Source organism: Heterocephalus glaber, unplaced genomic scaffold (genome assembly GCF_053883595.1).
Source record: "Heterocephalus glaber isolate CG9 unplaced genomic scaffold, H.glaber_assembly_v1.0 deba00000281, whole genome shotgun sequence".
NCBI classification, from domain to species: domain Eukaryota; kingdom Metazoa; phylum Chordata; class Mammalia; order Rodentia; family Bathyergidae; genus Heterocephalus; species Heterocephalus glaber.
In genome coordinates this window covers 6,979,999-6,987,119 of record NW_028258139.1, presented here as the reverse complement: position 1 = coordinate 6,987,119, position 7,121 = coordinate 6,979,999, and positions in this window count along the sequence as shown.

Sequence of the window (7,121 nt, the reverse complement as noted above, 5' to 3'; positions counted from 1 at the left end):
CTGTTCTGAGACTGTGAAGGCTGAGGTCTGGGGCATTTTGACTTTTTCTCATTCTGCATCACAAAAGGCCAGCACAGAGAGAACCCAGGTCTTGGACTCTGAGTTCATGTCCCACATTCATGACACCTGTCTCTCGTTTTTATTTAATCCCTTCTTGAATTTTGTTTAATCTTTTAGTAGAATCCGGAAATTTATTTGTTGAGAGAGAAAATGGTAAAAAAAAAAAATGGCTGACCTCCTTCTCTCCTTTCCTTCCTTCCCTCCTTTTCTCCTTTTCATCCTTCTCTCTCTCCCTCCCTTCATTGACAGAGTCTGGCTGTGTTACCCAGGCTGTCCTTGAACTCCTGGGCTCAAACAATCCTCCTGCCTCAGCCTCAAGTAGTTGGGATTATAGGAGGCTACTGTCTGTGGTTGTAATAATGGCATTTTTAAACTTCTTATCATTCATCCAAGAGGCCACTGGCAGGAGGAGACCCTTAAGTTTAACCCTCACTCTTTGTCCAGTTTTGCCTTCACTGGGAGCTGGACCAATCTTCTGAAGGGTTCTCTTCCCCTTAGGCCCAGGATGTTCTCTGGGGGACCTGTAGGGGTCTGTGAGGCCACCTTGCCTGGCCACTCCTGAGCTCTTCCTCCAGCCTCCCCTAATGCCCTCTTGCCACCTCTTGTTTTACATACTTCATTCCTTTTGAAAAAACATTCTTTATTAAAAAACGATAGCTGTTCATTGTAAATTTTATATATTTTATGTGCATTAAATATTTTTATATCTATCTTCTTAGGGAGAAGTACAAACAAAAAATCAAAGATGACATCTTAGAATGCAGAAAAAAATTACCATTGATTGGTTTAACACTGTTCTAGAATATTCCCCTGCATATATATAAATATGCAAATATAGGTAGTTGTTTATCGTTTTTATGAATATGTTTATGTTTTATATGGTTCTGTTACCCAGATCTTCATACAGAAATACATTATGGACTTCTTTCCATGACAAAATCTAACTTTGCATCATTATTATTAGTGATTGGTAGAATTCAATCATATGCATGTACCATAATTTAATTAACCAGACCCTTGTTAATGGGTACATATACTGTTTTCTAAAAAAATAAAAAATAAAGGTAAAGCCAGGCAGACCGGGCCTCTGTGTCCCAGCAAGGTCCAACCCAGTGAGTGGCAGGCAACATGCCAGGTGTCTGTGTGCAAGGTGCTGGCACAGAGCCTGGAATGCTGAGCATTTTCTTATCTCAAAAGTGTTTGGCACAAAGCTTTGGCTCCAACCAAGTCTGATGAGAGCAGGGTGGAGCCATGAGGGACCCAGGCATCTGGAACCTGTTTCCATGGAGAGCAAAGGATCCTCCAGGCAGATTTAATCTCCTGTCTGTGACTAGAAACCCACATTGCTGCTATCAACTGCCCCTTGAGCAGTTCTTTGGGGAGGACACTCTCCTTGTGGGAATGCACGGTACCTATAAGTAAGGTTCATGCAAGGACAAGAAGACTTAATGGTATGTCAATGTTTGGTGAGGGTCACTTGTCCCAGCTTCTTTGCAGTGACAGGCTGAGTCATTGCAGGCATGCTCCACCTGGCAGACCTCACACAGGACACTGGGTCTCAATCAAGCCATGTTTTGCCCCAGGTCCAAGTCACCCTTGCTGAGCCTCTCCATCTATTGCTCAGGATTAGTCTGTCTTAGGCTGGTTCCTGGCTGGCTTGGGTGTGGTTCATATGGGATCCCAGGCTATCTTATCCAAGGCCTCTTATCTCATGGCACAGAGCCACCCTTCCCACTTGTAAGGGGGTGCGGAGAATCAGGGTTCACAAATAAAGGCAGAGGGTCAGAGCAGCTGTGACCAGTAACAATAACGACATGATTGCTGAGACAAACATTTTCACCGTGATGCATGGGAACACTAAATCCAAACCACACTGTTTAACTTTTACCCCAGTAGAAGGAATGCCACATCCCTTAAAGTAAATGGAAGAGATCATAGTTTAGAAAATATGACAGAGTTGAAAACTTAAAGCTGTATCACACAGTAACATCCTTTGGAAGGGAAAACAACTGATACAAGGGAGTGTGTATATATTTCCATAGCAGTTTATTCATTTGGAGGCTTTCTTAGTCCGAAAATTGAGCTGGGTGGTGATGAGTCAGAGGTGCCTCAGGCAGCAGTTAGTACAGCGGGAACACTGTTGCATCACTGTTGGGAAAGGGACTAGGACTAGTGGTGACAGGCTGAGGGGAGGCACTGACCCTGAGAACCACTTCCATGAGTCGACTTCCATTCAGTGATTGCTTCAGCTCGATATCAAACCCCACACACAGGGCTTATTATATATATGCTCTGGTTCCCTGCTTCTTTGTGGGTGGAAAGCTTAGGAGGAGTCTGTAAACTGTGCAATGGAGTTCAATTTCACAGAGGCCAGTGCAGGCTCCAGAGCAGTGCTGGCAGACCTTTTAGAGCTTTCAATGATAACAAACAGCCCGCTGTGGCATGCGTGCCATATGTTCTCCACTGCTGCTCTAGGGGAAGGGCTCTGGGGTTCTGTGATGCTCAGAAAACACTGTGCAGAAGTAAGCAGAGAAGGTGCTGCTCCTCTCCTGGCAGAGAAGCAGGTTCACTAGGAGCTGATGGAGCTCAAGCTTATGGGCCCTCCTAGTGCGGGCTGGATGGGAGATTCTGAGAGGTATGGAGTGTTCCAGGTGGGGAGAGGAACCAAGCTTTTCAAAGTAAGAATTTCTGTTAAATTAAGAGGCCCCCAGAAGAACAGACCTGACTCCCCAAACCTCATTGAATTTGTTGTGATTTCTTTTTTTTTTTTTTTTCATTCTGGTGAGATTTCAACATTGTATGTCATTTTGTATTTATTTCTTAAAAAAAGACTTCATCTTGTATAAGATTTGGTCTCCATAGGATCCAGGCCTAGCACTGTAATTTTTGGTTAGTGCTATCCTTGAAATCTGTGCATTCCAATAAGATGGCCCCAGGGAGCCTTCTGTAAACCCCAGCATGGCTTTGTCACCTGCTCCAGGCAGGAGGCAGAGAAAGTCACCAAGCAGGAGGTAGCCCTGCACAGTAGACCCTAGCTAGGGTCTGCAGTACAAGAAGGTGAACCTCTAGAACCTCTTCTTAACCTGTATAAGGTGCTTTTCACTCTAGGAAGCAAATGTGGAGGGTGCAGAGGCAGAATGACCATGGACAGCACTTCCTGGGGTGTGTACTGGCATCTGACAGCCACTATGGGGAGTGCACAGCTGAGGGTGGGAGGGTACCCTATATGGGTGCCTATATGGCACCTGACAAGGGGCAAAGGGGAGTGAGTGCTGGCAGGGGAACACTCCATGGTTCCTTAAGTGGTCAGAGCTTAAACACACTGTGCATAGAACTAGAGGTACTAGTTGTTGGAATTTATAGAAATCTGAGATATCATCTAGTTCAACATCTCATTTTACAGACTGGAAAACTGGTCTGTGAGATCCATGGTTGGGCCTAGGTACAGTCACTGTGCACTCTGACATGAGACTCAGGGAACTTGGGGCGGAAGCCCAGCAGAGGCCTAGGCTCAGGAGTTCCCTTGAAGGTCACTGTTGGCTCATGTGGCCTGTTCCTTTAAGGACGTGGCACATAGGAAAGCAAGCCAATGTGCCACATGTTACGGATTTAAAGACTTTTCTCAGGCATCCAGAGGATGTGATAACTTTTTCCATTATGGTATAACAATTTTCAAGGGTGTGAAAACCCCAAATGATGCAGGTGTGTGTCGTAGGAAAGCTATATACATGTGCCTTGTCAGAGGGTGCATCGATGCTCTGAGAGGGGGTGGAATGTGTGAGCACAGCCGCCTGAAGCTTTGTCTGTTTTTGCCAACTGAGTGCCCAAAGGCCTGAGCCTTACCTCGTGTCTTGCTTTCTGCTGTCTGGCAACAGTCACTGGCAGATACAGGCAGGAAGTGCAAAAGCAGGAACTCAAGTCCTGCCAGAGTTTGGTCTGGGAAGCCACACAGCAGGATCCTTTTAAACGGAGGGGATCTGGCCAGCCCAGGCAGCTCACACTCTTTCTTCCTTGAGCCATCAGTTAATTAAAAACCTCTGCAGCCTGGTTCACTAATGGGCCCAAACAGCATGTAACACAGCTCCCCCAAAAGAGGACATGCATGCTTTCATTTTATTTCATAATCCTTGGTCCCTGTTCAAAGTTTTAGTAAGTGAGGGAGCCTGGTGGGAAGTGAGGGCTCTGCTGCAGTGAGCTCTGTAGGGCCGCCGAGACAGTTGGCCAGTTCTTCTGTAAGATCCCTGGCATTTTCTCCGCAGGCTGGTCTGTGACCAGCTAGGCCCCAGGACAGTGTGGCCAGTTCCTTAGGGCTTGCTTGTGTGTAGATCTATGCCTTGGCAACCTTTTATTTATTTATTTATTTATTTAATTTATTTATTTCCCATTAAGTTTATTGGTACATTTTAGGTATAAAATACAGTTACATTCATCATTGGGATCTTGTTCCATTACATGAGTCTCTTGGTTCTTATTTTTTTCCCCTTCCCCTGCCCTCCCTTCACCCCCTCCACCCTTCCCTATTTGCAAAGACTTTGTTTCCATTTTTTCCTTTTCTTATATTTTTTCTTTTCCCTTCTTTCCTTTCCCCTCCCCCTCCCACTTCCCTTGCTCCTTTAGACCTTTTCTTCCTATTACACAATATCAATTATACATTTTAAAAATTACAATATCAAGATCTAGGAGACATTAGCACAGATTTTACAGAATTTAAAAGGATATAGAAAGCATATTACAAAAATCTTTTTTGAAATAAATTTGACAACTTCTAAGAAGTACCTTGGAAGACAAATTAATGAAATGAACTCTGGAGGAAATATAAAATTTGAATAGCACCTATTAAAGAAAGTATATTCCTAGCTTGAAAACCTACCTATATGACAACAGCAGGGTCATATATATTTTAACTGATAAACATATCAAACATTTAAAGCAGAAAAAAGAAGGAACAATTCTCCCCTCATTTTAGGAAATCCACATTGTGCTAATACTAAAACTGGATAAAGATAATAGAAGAAAAAAGTATGAACATAGAAATTTGTTTAACAAAACAAAACTCTTAGAAGTCAGATCTGGCAGTATGTAGAAAGTGGTTTTATTATAGGGATGGCAGTGTTGATTCAGCATTGGAAGATCCACCCCCAAAAGTCATCTTTTTAACAGAGGAAAGGAAAAAGCCATATGATCCTGTCACTAGTTGCAGAAAAAGTATTGGACTAAATTCTACAGCTGTTCATGGTAAAAGCTATCAGGAGACTAGAAGTAGAACAGAACCTTCTCAACAGATTAAAGCCATGTACTCCATACTTCCAGTGAGAACGCCTTATATGAATGGAGAAGATACAATGCTTTCTCCCTAAGGTGGGGAACAAGGGCAGATATGCTTACTCTTTATCTGTCCATTAAACTTTGAAACCTAGGCCCAAAACGAAATAGTCTGGCAATAAAATGACACAATTAGGATAGGATTGGCAAGGTAGAAGCGAAATCTTTATATGTAGATGAAATGGTCATCTACAGAGAAAATACTAAGAAATATCTAGGAGCCCCTAGGACTTGTATTTGAATTTATATGCCTTGGTAACCTTAATGCTTTGCAAGATGCATTGTTCTACACTTCATTTGTGGAAAGAGATAAGAAACTACTCTAGATGTGGCCTAGAGATCATTCTGTGCTTTGTTTCAAAAGGTGGTGCTAATGGGCTGAGAACGCTTGCCTGGGGGTGAAACCATGTAAAGATTGAGTATCATGGTCAGACTCCCTGAACTGCCCCTAGAACTGTGTGGAGTTGTCTTGCAGGACACTGGACTTGGGCCCATGGAGGCCTAGGATGGTGGTGGCTCATGTGTTCTAGCTCTTTGGTTACAAGAACACTGACCTACTGCTGCTCCATGCTGAGAGCTCAGGAGCTCAGACCTGGCTGCACAGAAGAATCCTTGAGGAATGTTAAAATGAGCATGCTGGGCTTCACTCACAGCGGTCTAATTTAATAGGTGGATGAGTCCTGAAAACAAGTGTTTCAAAGCTTTGAAGATGGGCATCACCATTGCAGACCTGATCTCTGTCATAGGCTACATCACATAGTCACAGACTAGATCTCAGCAACGCATGGACCCCTACCTCAGGCTGGATCACTGTTGAAAACTGGGTTACTTCTTCAGACTATGCTACTGCCTCAGACTGCGTCATTGTCTGTATTAGTCCACTTTGCCTTGCTGTAACACAATACCTGAGACAAGCTATTTTACAGCGAAGAGTTTTCTTTTTTAGCTCACAGTCTCTAAGGCTGAAAGTCAAAGATATGCAGCCCCATTGGTGTGGCATCTGGCAGATGATGTCATGGTGAGAGTGTGTGCAAGAGGGAGAGATCACATTGAAAACCACAGAAGTGATTCAGAGGCCAGACTAGCTCTTCTAACAACTCAATTTCTCAAAAATAACTCAGAGACCCATGGGAACTACCTTTGAGAACAGTATTCCCAGGGATCGATCTCCCCTTATGTCTCAAAATCAGCATTAGTCAGGACAAGCTCCCAATACACGAATCCTTGGGCCACAAATTCAAATCATATCCAAACCATAGCACTGTCTCAGAGTTGATCACCTCCCGAGTCCAGATCCCTCACACAGGCTGGATCACTGCCTCAGACTAGGTCAGCACATGAGACTGGATCAAAGATTTTCTTTTTTCTTTTGTACTGGGGATTGAACTCGGGTCCTTGCACTTTCGAGGCTGGTGGTGGAAATACTGAGCTAAATCTCCGGTCCTGGGTCAATGAGTTTCAAGTGGCACCTCATTCAAATCACTCTGAAGGCCCCTGGTTTGGGAAGAAGCAGAAGAAGAGCTCAGGGCTTGGTCTCTTCCTCCTTGGAAAGGATGTGCATAGTGTACCACACACAGCACCAAGATCTTGAACAAACAGAACCCCACTGTCGTGAGTGTCAGGCTGATATGCTGTGCAGGGAGGAGAGTAGAAGAGCTCAGTGTCTCACCAAATCACTGGACTTTTAAAAAGGTCAGCATGCAGAGTTTTAGAACCAAAGTTAAGGCCTGAAAGAAATC